Genomic DNA, 16,267 nt, shown 5'->3' with positions numbered 1-16,267 from the left:
GCCTTTTGTCAAATATCAGCTGCTCATATGTGGATGGATTTATATCTGGGTTCTCAATTCTGTTCCATTGGTCTATGTGCCTTGTTGTTGTACCAGTACCAGGCTGTTTTGACTACTGTGGCTGTATAATAGCTTCTGAAATCAGGTAGAGTGAGGCCTCCCACTTTCTTCTTCTTTTTCAGTAATGCTTTACTTATCCAGGGCTTCTTTCCCTTCCATATGAAGTTGGTGATTTGTTTCTCCACCACTTTAAAAAATGTTATTGGAATTTGGATAGGAAGTGCATTGTATATATAGATGGCTTTTGGTAGAATAGACATTTTTCCTGTTAAGTCTTCCTATCCTTGAGCAAGGTATGTTTTTCCACTTATGTAGGTCCTTTTTAGTTTCTTGCACTAGTACTTTGTAGTTTTCTTTGTATAGGTCTTTTACATCTTTGGTAAGATTTATTCCCAAGTATTTTATCTTTTGAGGGGCTACCATGAATGGTATTGATTTGGTGATTTCCTCTTCGATGTTCTTTTTGTTGACGTAGGGGAATCCGAGTGATTTTTGTATGTTTATCTTATAACCTGAGACTCTGCCAAACTCTTCTATTAGTTTCAGTAGTTTTCTGAAGGATTTCTTAGGGTTTTCTGCGTATAAGATCATGTCATCTGCAAATAGAGATACTTTGACTTATTCCTTGCCAATCCAGATGCCCCTTATTTCTTTGTCTAGCCTAATTGCTCTGGCTAGGACCTCTAGCACAATGTTGAATAAGAGTGGTGATAAAGGGCTTCCTTGTCTGGTTCCTGTTCTCAAAGGAAATGCTTTCAGGCACTCTCCATCTAGAGCGATGTTGGCTGTTGACTTTGTATACAAAGATGCCCTTTATTATGTTGAGGAATTTTCCTTCAATTCCTATTTTGGTGAGAGTTTTTATCGTAAATGTGTGTTGGACTTTGTCAAATGCCTTTTCTGCATCAATTGATAAGATCATGTGGTTTTTGTCTTTTGTTTTATTTATATGGTGGATTACATTAATGGTTTTTCTAATATTAAACCAGCCTTGCATAAAAAAAAATAAATCCCACTTGGTCGTGGTGGACTATTTTTTTGATATGTTTTTGAATTCTATTGGCTAGAATTTTGTTGAGGATTTTTGCATCTATGTTCGTGAGGGATATAGGTGTGTAATTTTCTTTTTTTGTGATGTCTTTACCTGGTTTTGGTATCAGGGACATTGTGGCTTCATAGAATGAGTTGGGTAGTATTCCGTCTTTTTGTATGCTTTGAAATACCTTCAGTAGTAGTGGTGTTAACTCTTCTCTGAAAGTTTGGTAGAACTCTGTAGTAAAGCCGTCCGGGCCAGGGCTTTTTTCTCTTGGGAGTTTTTTGATTTCCGTTTCAATCTCTTTTTTTGTTATGGGTCTATTTAGTTGTTCTACTTCTGATTGTGTTAGTTTAGGTAGGTAGTGTTTTTCTAGGAATTCATCCATTTCTTCTAGGTTTGCAAATTTTTTAGAGTACAATTTTTCATAATAATCTAATATGATTCTTTTAATTTCAGTTGGGTCTGTTGTGATGTGGCCCATCTCGTTTCTTATTCGGGTTATTTGTTTCCTTTCCTGTATTTCTTTAGTCAGTCTGGCCAATGGTTTATCAATTTTGTTAATTTTTTCAAAAAAACAGCTTTTGGCTTTGTTAATTGTTTCAATTGTTTGTCTGTTCTCTACTTCATTTACTTCAGCTCTAATTTTTATGATTTGTTTTCTTCTGGTGCCTGATGGATTCTTTTGTTGTTCACTTTCTATTTGTTCAAGTTGTAGGGACAGTTCTCTGATTTTGGCTCTTTCTTCTTTTTGTACGTGTGCATTTATCGATATAAATTGGCCTCTGAGCACTGCTTTTGCTGTGTCGCAGAGGTTTTGATAGGAAGCGTTTTCATTCTTGTTGCATTCTATGAATTTCTTTATTCCCTCCTTAATGTCTTCTATAACCCAGTCTTTTTTGAGCAGCCTATTGTTCAGTTTCTAAGTATTTGATTTCTTTTCCCTAATTTTTCTGTTATTGATTTCCACTTTTATGGCCTTGTGGTCTGAGAAGATGCTTTGTAATATTTTGATGTTTTGGATTCTGCAAAGGTTTGTTTTATGACCTAATATGTGGTCTATTCTAGACAATGTTCCATGTGTGCTACCAAAAAAAGTATAATTTGCATCTGTTGGGTGGAGTGTTCTGTATAAGTCCATGAGGTCAAGCTGGTTGATTTTAGCAATTAGATCTTCCATGTCTGTATTGAGCTTCTTAGTGGAAGTCCTGTCCATCTGCGAAAGTGGTGTGTTGAAGTCTCCCACTACAATTGTAGAGGTGTCTATCTCACTTTTCAGTTCTGTTAAAGTTTGTTTTATGTATCGTGCAGCCCTGTCATTGGGTGCATAAATATTTAATATGGTTATATCTTCCTGTCAATTGTCCCTTTAATCATTATGTAGTTTCCTTCTTTATCCTTTGTGGTGGATTTAACTTTAAAGTCTATTTTGTCAGAAATTAAAATTGCTACTCCTGCTCTTTTTTGCTTATTGTTTGCTTGATATATCTTTTTCCATCCTTTGAGTTTTAGTTTGTTTGTGTATTTTAAGTCAAAGGTGTGTCTCTCGTAGGCAGCATATAGACGGATCGTGTTTCTTTATCCAGTCCGAGACACTCTGTCTCTTTACTGGTGCGTTTAGTCCATTTACTTTCAACTTAATTATAGATAAGTATGTGTTTAGTGCTGTCATTTTGATGCCTTTTTATGTGTGTTGTTGACAATTTCATTTTTCCACTTACTTTTTTGTGCTAAGCTTTTCTTTGAAAATTGTGTGTTCCTCATTTTCATAGTATTTGACATTTTGTTTGCTGAGTCATTATGTTTTTCTTGGTTTTTATTTTGAGTTATGGAGTTCTTATATCTCTTTGTGGTTACCTTAATATTTACCCCTATTTTTCTAAGTAAAAACCTAACTTGTATTGTCCTATATCGCCTTGTATCCCTCTCCATATGGCAGTTCTATACCACCTATATTTAGTCCCTCTTTTTGATTATTGTGATCTTTTACATATTGACTTCAATGATTCCCTGTTTTGTGCGTTTTTTCTTTTTAAAATTAATCTTAATTTTTTGTGTGTGATTTCCCTATTTGAGTTGATATCAGGATGTTCTGTTCTGTAAATTTATGTTGTGCTGGTATCTGATATTATTGGTTTTCTGTCCAAACAATTTCCTTTAGTATTTCTTGTAGCTTTGGTTTGGTTTTTGCAAATTCTCTAAGCTTGTGTTTATCTGTAAATGTTTTAATTTCACCTTCATATTTGAGAGAGAGTTTTGCTGGATATATGATCCTTGGCTGGCAGTTTTCCTCCTTCAGTGCTCTATATATGTCATCCTGTTGCCTTCTTGCCTGCATGGTTTCTGCTGAGTAGTCTGAACTTATTGATTCTCCTTTGTAGGAGACCTTTCTTTTATCCCTGGCTGCTTTTAAAATTTTGTCTTTGTCTTTGGTTTTGGCAAGTTTGATGATAATATGTCTTGGTGATTTTCTTTTTGGATCAATCTTAAATGGGGTTCGATGAGCATCTTGGATAGATATCCTTTCATCTTTCATGATGTCAGGGAAGTTTTCTGCTAACAGATCTTCAACTATTCTCTCTGTATTTTCTGTTATCCCTCCCTGTTCTGGGACTCCAATCACATGCAAGTTATTCTTCTTGATAGAGTCCCACGTGATTCTTAGGTTTTCTTCATTTTTTTTAATTCTTTTATCTGATTTTTCTTCAACTGTATCGGTGTCAATTGCTTTATCCTCCACCTCCCCCACTCTGCATTCCAATTCCTCAGTTATACTCCTCTGAATTCCTGTTGAGCTGTCAAATTCTGTAATTTTACTGTTAATCTTTTGGATTTCTGAATGCTGTCTCTCTATGGATTCTTGCGGCTTAGTAATTTTTCCACTATGTTCTTGAATAATCTTTTTGATTTCTTCAACTGCTTTATCAGTGTGTTCCTTGGCTTTTTCTGAAGATTGCCTTATTTCATTTTTGAGGTCATCCCTGATGTCTTGAAGCATTCTGTAAATTTGTTTTTTATATTCTGCATCTGGCATTTCCAGGATTGTGTCTTCATTTGGGAAAGATTTTGATTCTTTAGTTTGGGGAGTTGTAGAAGCAATCATGGTCTGCTTCTTTATGTGGTTTGATATCGACGGCTGTCTCTGAGCCATCTATAAGATATTGTAATGATTTATTCTGTATTTGCTCACTGAGTCTTATTTTGTTTTGTTTTCTTTCAATGTACGTAGATGGGCTACTAGATTGTGCTGTCTTGATTGTTGTAGCCCTTGAATCACTTATGTCCAGCTGGTTTGAGCTGTTACCAGATATATAAGCCTAAGAGTCCCTTCACTATTCTTGAGTAGAATCTGATTTTGGTTCACCAAGTGTGTGGTGCAGACTGTCACCTAACCTTCTAGAGAAGTAGTGGTGATAGTTGTGTGCACGAGATTCTAGTAGCAGCAGGGTTTCACACTCCAGGGAGGGCAGGATGCTGGCAGGCTTCCCTCAAGTGCCAGTGAGGTGGGTGTGTCTCTATTCCTAAAGCACTTTGGTGGGTGGGCTGTGCAGCTGTACCTTAGGCCCCCAAGGCAAGTACCTCTACAGATTGGTAGGTGTCACCCTCCTTAGACCCCTAAGGCAGGAGGCTAGGTGGTCTGGGGGGAGCTTCAGCCCTCAGTTTCCTGTTGTGGGTCAGTGAGGGCTCTGGTGAATACGCAGATATCAGACCTGGGAAACTTGTCTTTCCAGTGATCAGCTAAAACAATTACAGTCAGATCCCTATCAGAATTGCCTGTGCATTATAGTAGCCACCTTGTTCCCTGTAGGGATGAAATCCCAAGCCTGTGGATCACATATGTTTGGCTGGAGCTGGTTCTGTGTTTTTAGTCCAATTAGGGAAGGATTTTTGTCCCTGTGTTTTTTGTAGCTGCTTCTCTCAGGCCAGAAGAATGGGATAGGAAAAGACCAAAAAAAAAACAAAAAACAAAAAACTGCAGCACACTTTACTCTCTGGCTCAGGAAATTCCAATATTAATGAAGCCACCTGGGAAGGGGAGGGAGGGTTCAGATAAATAGGAGAGAGTAGCACCCCAGAATATAGACAAAGTTACTTGTCTTCCTTGGGATGACTGTTTTATCTGAGATTCCCGAGGTGCAAGGGGCGTGTTGATTGTGTGCCCCGGCTGGGTAGAGATTGCACCCAAGGGTCAGGCCTGCTTACTGTGCTTGTGCTGTCTCAGAAGCCGTGGTCAGTTCCTCCACTCCCAGTCCAAAGTCGAGCGCCAATGTTCCCAGCCTGAAACGCCACACTCCAGGCTCCAAAACCAGTCGCTGCCTCCCGGTGACTGGTCCTCCTGTCAGCCCCGTTGCTGTGCTGCCTGCGTGCACTAGCAGGGCTTCCCCCGAGGTCACTTCTGGGGGCTAGGGCTGCATCCCGTGTTTGTGCCCTCTCAGGATGCCGTGCTCAGCTCCCCTGCACGCAGCCCAAAGCCCGGCACCAAGGCTTCCTGATTGGGACGCTGGCTCCAGGCTCCCCCATGGTTGTTCATTCTCAGTCTCTGTCACTCAGGTCAACTCTTTAGTTTTGTGTTTGATGGTCAGGGTTTGTAGATTGTCATGTATGTGATTGATTCACTTGTTTTTCCTAGTCTTTGTTGCAAGTGGGATCTGAGGTAGCTTCTACCTAGTCAGCCATCTTGGCCCTGCCTCCCCCATTTACTTTTAATATTATCACTTTATCTCAGTTTTTCATCTATTTGGAAATAGAAAGGAGCCCTGGTAGAGAAGTGATTAAAGGCTTGGCTCCTAACCAAAATGTCAGCAGTTCAAATCCATCAGGTGCTCCATTTGAGAAACATGTGGCAGTCTCCTTTCATGAAGATTTACAGCCTTGGAAACCCTGTTTAGTTTATTTTAAGAGGCTCCAGATAAGCAAATCATTATTGAAGAAAAAGAATAAAGTAGGGGGCCTCACACTGCCTCATCTCAGATCCTACTGTACAGGCACAGTAGCCTGAACAGCCTGGTTAGTAATGGCACAGTGACTGACAATGGAACAGAATTGAAAACCCAGACATAAATGCATCCTCCTATTGTCAGCTGATCTTTGACAAAGGACTGAAGTCCATTAAATGGGGAAAAGACAGTCTTCTTAACAAATGGTACTGATAAAACTGGATGTCTATTTGTAAAAAAAAAAAAAAAGAAAGAAAGAAAAAGAATGTATACCTTACATGTACACAAAAACTAATTCAAACTGGATTAAAAAAAAAAAACCTAAATATAAAATATAAAATGATAAATGTCATGGGAGAAAAAACAGGGACAATGCTAGGAGCCCTATTACATGGCATAAATACTATACAAATCATAACTAACAATGCAAAAACACCAGAAGATAAACTAGACAACTGGGAAAACCTAAAAATTAAACACTTAGGCTCATCAAAAGAGTAAAAAGAGAATCTACAGATTGTGAAATAAAAAAAAATGGCTATGATGTATCCAACAAGGTTCTTATCTCTAAAATGTATACAATATTTTAACACCTTAACAATAAAAAGATGAATAACCTAATTAAAAAATCGGCAAAGGACATGAACAGACACTTCAGTAAAGAAGACATTCAGGCGACTAACAGACACGTGAGGAAATGCTCGAGATCATCAGCCATTAAAAAAAAAAATTTTTTTTTTTTTTTTTTTTTTTTTTCAGCCATTAGAGAAATGCAAATCAAAACTGCAATGAAATATCATCTCACCCGAACAATACTGGCACTAATCAAGAAAACAAAAAATAACAATTAATGAATTTCTTACAAAAAATGCATAAGAACTAAACATTAAAAACTTAAATAATGATCATAAGTTCAAAACCATATGGCTCTTCCAAACAATTTCTTGAGCCATACAAAATTATTCCACGAATCAATTTTTTCTCCCTCACTAAAACACCTGTTTCTCCCACTATATTGCTGTTTTATTTGGAATTTTATCTAGACTTGTTGAATAGAGAAAGGAGAAGAATGTGCAAGTTAGCCAAGTAAAATTATTAAAAAAAAAAAGATATACCTAATAATTTGAATTTGCTGAATTATATATGTCTAGATGCAAAAGACTGCTGCTCTTTCATTTTATTTTGAATAAGTTTATGTAGGCAATTACTATGAAACATGTTTCCCAACTTCAAATACTGTTTTTGATTTTTTTTTTAATGATGGGTGAGATTTCTGTTGAGAAGGATTCAGTAATTAGGTCTGTGATCCAAAAATACATATAAAAATGAATAAATGAAGTATATATAATATTTGTGATGGCTGGGTGGCCAAAATAATAGCATGAAAAACAGATTGGGAAGGCATCCATTGTCCGTATCTTTTGCATATGCTGGTTTTCTGAGATCCATTTCTATGCCTCCGGAGCGGACTATCACACTTATTCTGTCTCACAGGAGCTCCTTTGAAAACAAGTTCAGGATATAGACTATATTTACTGAACTTTGCAAACATGACAAAGTAACCTGTACATAATATATCACATACACACACACACACAGATAGACACACACACATTATACAGCATTCACTTTATAATTGATTGACTTAATATTACATTCTCATTTCCTTGAGTTTGTTTGTTCTAGTCTCTCCTGAATAAAATGCCCTCTTCACTGATTCTTCACTGAAATATGCCTTCTAAAATCCTTCCTATTTTCTGGCCAACTTCAAATAATTTTTTTTTTTCAAATAATGCCTCTTTAATGAAGAGGTATTTCTAATGTTCTTGAATGGATTCAAACTATTCCTTGCCCCAAACCTTCCGTGATACTTACCATAGTCTGCCATAGGCAATTTCTTTACTGCTCAACATCACCATGAGATTATGCATTCTATGAGGGCAAGGCCTAGGTCTTATCTTTACTATAATTTGTAGACTTCCAAGAAAAAAATAAATAACAACAACAACAAAATGTGTTTATTGAGAAACTACTATACTCCAGGTATCCTATAAGTAAGAAGGATGGAATTAATGTTTATTCAATTAAGCAAAGTGTCTCAGATGATATCTATATTACCTTTTGGCCTTCACTATCAGATTATGAGTTACCTCATGTTATCACAATTTCATAGATTTAAAACTAAAGATGAGATAGATTGCTGGCCTTTGTCCTTAAGAGACAAAACCAAGTTTAACATCTTTAAACCAAAAATTCACTTCCTCACCACTGTACAATATTAACTATTAATTTTATTGGTATCTTTAAAAACCATCTTTATGGACACTCCTTACTTACAAGTTAAGGAAATATCCTACTAAAATAACATGCAATGAGAAAAGATTTTAGTGTCCATTATCTTTCTGACTGTATTCTTGACATCCTTATTCCTCAGGCTGTAGATCAAGGGATTCAACATGGAGATCACCGCTGTGTAAAACACAGAGGCTACTTTGATGGTGTGCCTGGAGTTTTTGGAGTTGGGCACACAATAGAGTAACAGGATGGTGCCATGGAAGATTGTGATAGCAGACAGATGAGAGGCACAGGTAGAGAATGCCTTACGACGACCACTGACTGAATGCATTTTTAAGATGGTGACAATGATAAATACATAAGAAGTAAGGATGATGAGTAGTGTACTCACCTCATTAAAAGTAACAACGATGAAAAGCAGCAACTGGCTTAGAGAAGTATCAGAGCAAGAAAGAGACAGAAGTGAGGAGAACTCACAGAAGAAGTGATTGTGTTGGGACCAAAAAAGATAATTTCAAAGCAGAGCATGTGAGTATCAAGGAACACCCTGCTCCCCATGCATATGATCCCACCACCAGCATAGCGCAGAGTCCTTGGGACATGGCAACTGTGTAGAGCAGAGGGTTGCAAATGGCCACAAAGCGGTCATAGGCCATTACAGCTAATAAAAAGATTTCAGTCACCACAAAGGTACAAAAGAAAAAGAATTGAACTACGCACCCTAAAAATTAAATGGTTCTGTCTTCTACAACTAGGTTTCCCAGCATTTTAGGAGCAACGATGGAAGAATAGCAGAAATCCACAAATGAGAGGTGGCTGAGGAAAAAGTACATGGGGGTGTGCAGTATGGGATTAATTTTAATGATTATAATCATTCCAAGATTCCTTACAACAGTGACAATGTAGATGGCCAGAAATACCAAGAAAAGAGGAACCTGCAGTTCTGGGTAATCTGAGAAACCTAAAAGGGTGAAAGTGGCCCCACTTTTATTTCTCTCCGACAATAACATGGCTTCTGTTTGTCAAAATCTGAAAGTCAGTCCTGGAAATGAAAATATACATATATATTAAGGATATAGGAAGCTTAGTCAACTATCCCTTGCCAAAACTGGAAAAGATATGTTTTTCAGAATCTCTGTATTTGTTTATTAACCAAGGTATGTCAGTGGTTAAGCTTTTGAAGGCTAACCAAAAGATTGGCAGTTCAAATCCACCATCTGCTCAGTGGAGATCTTATGGGACAGTTCTACTCTATCCTATAGGGCCACTCTGGGTCAGAATGGACTAGGCAGCAATGGGCTTTTTTTTTTTTTTTTTTTTGTCCCATATTGTTTTCAAGGAGTAGATGATGGATTGGAACTGCTGACTTTTTTGGTTACCAGCCGTAGCATGCTGTAGCTCTTAACCACTGCACCAACAGGGCTCCAAGGTTTGATAAACTTCTAAAATTTTAAAACATGATAACCATTCTTTTTTTAAAATTTTCTTAAGAAAAACAAATAAAACCATTAAACTGAATTTTGCTTAAGTTCTCAACTTTAATTTTTAGTACTTACAAATACATAAAAATGAGATTTAAAGATTATATGATAATTTTAAATAAAATTTTCACATAACACTTCCAGTCCTCCTTCAATGCTTTAAGTGCATAAAAGACAAGCTTAGCTTGAGGCAGTGACAGTTTATGTCACCTCTACAGTCAATAATAAAAGATAGGAAAGTCTAAATTATTTTATTTGTTATTTCACATTTATACACCATGCTTATAAACAATAGACAGCCTTAACACTTCCCATTTGTGTTTTTATTGTTAATTTTGTATAGTACTCTAAACTTTGCTTTTTGTTCTGACACAGTAAATCCGATATTGAAATAAATCTTGATTATTTTTTAATAGCCTGTGTGGTGCCAATGGTTAATGCATAGGGCAGGAAACCAAAAGTTTGGAGGTTCTAGTCCACCTAGGGGAACCACTGAGAAAACAACTGGTGATCTACTTTTGAAAAATCAGCCATTGAAAACTTTTTGGAGCACACCTCTACTCTTACACACGGGGTCACCATGATTCCAAGTTGACCTGTTGACAATTTTTTTTTTCAATGTTCCCCAAATCAAAGGAGTCCTAGTATTCAATTCTTCCTCATTTCTTGAGGAATAATAAAAAAAAAAGAACAGATGATAAAGATTATCTGGTCTACATCCTTATTCTAGAGGCAACATAACAGAAGCCAGAAGAAGCCTTGGCTTTCACAGTGACATGCACATAAAGACCAGTCTATGATCCCCAGCTATGTATCTATTTCTCTACCCTAGACACTGGTCCATCTTATATATCTATCTACTAATACATTTACTTTGTTAATGCTCACCCCCTTTAATTTAGAGCAAACTAGAGACTGTGAAACTACGGAAAATATTCCAAAGACACTGTTATGTGCCACAGAGATATACTTGAGGGCAGCATCCAGACGAAACACAGAAGAATGGGACTTAGAGATGTTACACACCAGGAGGGGCCCTGGTGGCTCAGTGACTACGAGCTTGGCTACTAATCAAGAGGTCAGCAGATCGAATCCACCAGGGGCTCCTTGGAAATACTATGGGACAGTTCTACTCTGACCTATATGAGTTGGAATCAACTCGAAGGCAACAAGTTACACACCAGGAATAACTAAAGACTCTTTGACTTAGAAATTCCCTTTTCCAATGTCTTTCCTACTCATTCCTCTTCTTTCAGCATGCCTAGGATACTCATTCTCTCCATGTATGATGCATGTATAAGAATTTGAAAAATGGACTAAAAAAAAAATCTGTTGCCACTGATTTGATTCCAACTCACGCCAACCTTATAGGACAGAGTAGAACTTCCCCATAGGGTTTCCAAAGAGGAGTTGGTGGACTTGATCTGCCAACATTTCAGTTAGCAGTTGAGCTCTTAATCACTGCACCACCAGGGCTTCATGGAGTAGTAGTGCACAATTAAGTCATTTCATGAGGAAACATTAACTCAAAAGAATGATTGTATTTCTAGAATAGGTGCCCACTACCTCTCAGAACCCAAGGTACTGGGAACCTCTTTCTCTGTCGTGATTTCTGGTAAGTTTATTTTTGATTCTGATACCCAGCAAATCATTTTCATATGACCCAGAAATAAAGATGTCAGGTCATGTGCTAGACTGAGACCCTCAATGGCCCTATCCTGTTCCTGTATAAATCTAAGTGTTGAAGAGAACCTCAAAAGGCAACCTATCGCACAAATAGTCATTTTAATTATCACAGTTTTTTTTTTTTTTTTTAACACCATGTTTCACATATCTAAGGCATTTAAAAATTGACTTTAATCAAGTATGTGTTTAATGTAATGGCTCTTCTCTGTCCCAAATGTTGATATTAAATTGATGATAAATTTATTCTCTCATTTAGTCCAAGAAATGGGATAGCTAATAATTTCCTCCCTTTTTATTGTTCTTTTAATCTCTAAGGGCTCATGTATTCCCTGCTTTTTGTTTTGTAACCTTAATTAAAGCTAAATACTGGTAGATAGATTAATGTAGAGATAGATTTTTCTTTCTAAAGATTCTATGCAATCTTTTATTATTCCACTCTGCATAAATACTTGTTTATTCTACCTTCACATCTGCACCTAAAATTTACAAAAGTGAGAAAATACACATTCCGAAACTCAAGGCTCTCCTATTCCCCCACTTCAGGTACCTGTCATCCAGGTCACTATAATTAAGCAGCTCTGATGAACCAGATCCTCTATGCAAAGCTGGGCATAAAGGGTGTACATCTTGTTCTTTGCATTTTCAGATATGTACCTTTCACAAAATAGTACCTTTTGCAATGGCTCAGTGGTCCTCAAGAACTCTCTACATCTAAAGATTAAGTTTTCCCATTTTCAGGTTGCTTTCTAGGTACCCTACATTGATGTTAAAGTCTTTGTCTTTAAAATCTTAAAAACAAACCTGCTAATGGCAAAGAGAAGGCCTCTCCTGCCTCTGGTAAACTTGGTAGGGAATCATGTATATGCACCTTATATTTGTAGTCACAACCTTGGGACATGAACCCTAGAGACTCTCTGTTGCCCCATTCTCTAGAGGACGAAAGTCAAACAATTAAAATTAACTACCTTTCTCAGCTGTACTAGAAAACCTAGAGAAAAATTATGGTATCATTAGGAACATTTTATATGAAACAATTTATATTTTAAAGTCATCTTCCCCAGTCTCCTGAACACTCCAATACTTTCCCATATTTATCAAGAATATGTATCTATTGGAGACACAATTATCAAATATCAATTGACTTACTACTATGTGCCATTCTGATAGGTGAGATACGACATCTCATGGTAGTTTTCATTTGTGATTCTATTATTACGAGTCTGATTGAACAACTCTTCATATCTTTTAGAGCTGTTTATATTCATTTAATGAGAACTTTTTAACCATAACTTATGTCCATTTTTCTACAGGACTAATTGTCGTTTCTCCTCCATTCTATGTGATATAAGTGGTAATTTTTTTACTCAGTTTATTTGTCATTTTAAGTTATGTTCTTCTGTTTTTGCTGTGAAGTTTCTGTATATTTATGTAATTTAAATTAAAAAAAAAACTTTGTTTTCAGAACCTGTTTTGATGTGTGGGACAAGAAAGAGATCCAATGTTATCTCTTACTCATATGGCTAAGGAAAGATGCCCATTTGGCTTTTTAACATCCGCGTGTCCCAATAATACACGATCTTAATAATAACACCAAAGAAATACAAACCTATTGTTGTTGAGTCAATTCTGACTCACAGTGACTCTAAAGACATTTTAAAATTTATTTTGAACTATGTAGGATTAGCCTGTTTACCCCATGCATCTGTCAGTTTGTTGTGCTTGCTGAAGATGAAGAGGACTTGAAGCACTTACTGATGAAGATCAAAGGTCACAGCCTTCAGTATGGATTATACCTCAACATAAAGAAAAAAATCCTCACAAATGTACCAATAAGTAACAGCATGATAAATGGAGAAAAGATTGGAGTTGTCAAGGATTTCATTTTGCTTGGATACACAATCAACACCCATGGAAGTAGCGGTCAAGAAATCAAAAGACACATTGCATTGGACGAATCTGCTGCACAGGACCTCTTTAAAGTGTTGAAAAGCAAAGATGTCAACTTGAAGACTAAGGTGGCCTGACCCAAGACATGGTGTTTTCAATTGCCTCAGTATGCATATGAAAGCTGAACAATGAATAAGGAAGACCAAAGAAGAATTGATGCTTTTGAATTGTGGTGTTGGCAAAGAAAATTGAATATACCATGGGCTGCCAAAAGAAGGAAAAAATCTGTCTTAGAAGAAGTACAACCAGAATACTCCTTAGAAGCAAAGATGGTGAGATTACGTCCCACATACTTTGGACATATTCTCAGAAGGGATCAGTCCCTGGAGAAGGACATCATGCTTGGTAAAAGCACAGGGTCAGTGAAAAAAAAGGAAGACCCTTAAGGAGATGGATTGACACAGTGGCTGCGACAATGGGCTCAAGCATAGCAACAACTGTGAGGATGGCACAGGACAGAGCAGTGTTTCATTCTGTTATGCATGGTGTCACTGTGAGTGGCAACTGACTCTATAGCATCCAATAACATCAACAGGATTAGCCACCTATTCTAATTTGATTTTTTTTGTCTTTTTTTCCTGAATATCTGTGATTGTTTATTCATTTTGTATGAACATTAAAGGAGAAGTATTATAGTATGACTCCTTGAGAGTCCGAGATGAATTTTGTATTACGCTCATCCTGGTCCTAATAAATGTGAACTAAACAGAGCAAAATCTTAAAAATATTTCCAGACCTGATACTACCAGTAATGATACTTTTGAGTAAGTAATATTTAAGTATAATCTAGGAATATTGAAATGGCCTCAGAGATTGTCCTTTCTGAAAGACAATTTAATATTCATGACCTCTCAGACAGACAGCCTGAGAGATAATAGGGCCAAAGTACAGTAGAATTAGAGTCAAAAGAGCTAAGTTTCTGTCCTAAACCAGTCATTTCTGGTTATGTGAAATTTCTGTAAATCAGGAATTCCTTGGGCCTCTGTATCATCATCTATGCAATGATATGATTCTTTTCACCTCTCCTTTTCAACTTGATCTGATTGTTTCAATTGCAAGGCTTCTCATTCATAGAATTCACAGAACCCGAGGAACAAAGTTGTCAAAAAGAATTATTCCCCTTTTCCCACACAGCACATCTTCTGTGTCTCCCAACAGAAACTCTCTCTCTCCTCCACATATTTGAAAACCACCAGTGACACACAACAGAAATAACTTTAAATGCAAGTCACTCAATGCCATATGAATTAAGAAATAAGAAAACCCTTTTTCTGTAGTGTGTTGGCATCATCCTCTCAATATCTTTATTGCCCACATTTAATTGAGAGAGAAGACAACGCACTCAGTCATAAAATTCATTGATCTTGTGGGTGATAGTTTAAGCAGATCTATTTACAAGCATCCTTAGATGAAATAGAATTAAGTGTATTTGTTCAGACAGGCAATAAAGAGACACGGCATTGTGTCTCCTAGAATACACTAGCCTTCATGATACAGGTTTATTACAAGCCCGATGCCAAGGTTTTGGAATTAGTTCATTCCAAAATAATTATTATCAAAATCACTTTGGTTAGCAACAAAACACTACCAACTCATTGCTTTGTCAAATATACTATTAAGTTGAATCAAAATAAATTCAATAATTAAGCACACCACCACCAAAGGATGTGAATAGACATTTCACCAAACGGCCACCATACACATGAAAAGATGCTTGATGTCATCAGTCATCAGAGAGATACAAATCAAAAACAAAATGAGATATAATTTCATTCCCACTAAGATTGCTAATGGAGTCCTGTTGGTGAAGTGGTTAGCAGCTTGACTGCTAACCATGAGTTCAGCAGTTTGAATCCACCAGCCTATCCTTGGAAATGATGGTGCATTTGTACCTACCTTATAGGGTCACTTTGAGTCAGAACTGACTAGACAGCAACAGGTTTGGTTTTTGGTTTAAGATAGCTAATATAAAGAAAAGGCAAATATTGGCAAGGTTATGGGAAAATTGGAAACTTTATCCATTACTGGTGGAAATGTGAAACCCTACAGCCTTTGTAGATAATGGTGTGGTGGTTCCTCAAACAACTGAAACTAGAACTATCATATGACCTAGCAATTCCACTCCTAGGTGTATACCCAAAAGACTTGAAAGTAGAGACTTGTACAGCAGTATTCATTGCAGCAATATTCATAAAAAGCAAGAGGTGGAAGCAAACTAAATTTCCATTAACAGACAAAGAGACAAAAAAACAAAAGTTACATACATACAATAGAATACAAGTCAGAAAGAGAAATAATGTCTTGATACATGCTACAATATGGGTGGAGCTGGAAGACATTAAGCTGTTTGAAATCAGTCAATCACAAAAGGACAAATACTGTATTACCTCTACTATGTAAAAAGACAAGAAAAGACAAATGCATAGAAAGCAAAGTTTATTAGTGATTACCAGGTGAGGGAGGGATGGGAAAAGGGTTAATGGTGATGGAAATATCTCTTGACGAATGGTAAGTTTGTACAGCCGATTATTGTAATTGCTCTCGATAAGTTGTACACCTGTAAAAAATTGAATTGTTAAAAGTTCTGCAATAGATACATTTACAACAATGACAAAAAAAAAAAAAGAGTAGCTGCTGAGGCTGATTATATACAAATGAAAATTCATAGGATTTGATTCCTTTTTTTGGAGATTTAGGGTCATGGATACAAGGGAGATTTCAGTTAATTAGCCAAATGATGTGTTTAATGTTTCCATTCTACTCCCTGGCTTGGTGCACAGTGCCTATGATATAAAAAACAGGCAAGTGGCCTTCCAAGCCATGATTGG

The 16,267-nt window shown here is 36.7% G+C and overlaps 1 pseudogene; it reads right to left on the bottom strand.

Annotated features, from left to right (window-relative positions):
- Window positions 1-8,386: 8,386 nt before the first annotated feature.
- On the bottom strand, window positions 8,387-9,335 carry LOC135232047 (olfactory receptor 5D18-like; annotated as a pseudogene).
- Window positions 9,336-16,267: the final 6,932 nt, after the last annotated feature.

Source organism: Loxodonta africana, chromosome 7, assembly GCF_030014295.1.
Source record: "Loxodonta africana isolate mLoxAfr1 chromosome 7, mLoxAfr1.hap2, whole genome shotgun sequence".
Classification (NCBI taxonomy): Eukaryota; Metazoa; Chordata; class Mammalia; order Proboscidea; family Elephantidae; genus Loxodonta; species Loxodonta africana.
This window is presented reverse-complemented; position numbering and strand designations above follow the sequence as displayed.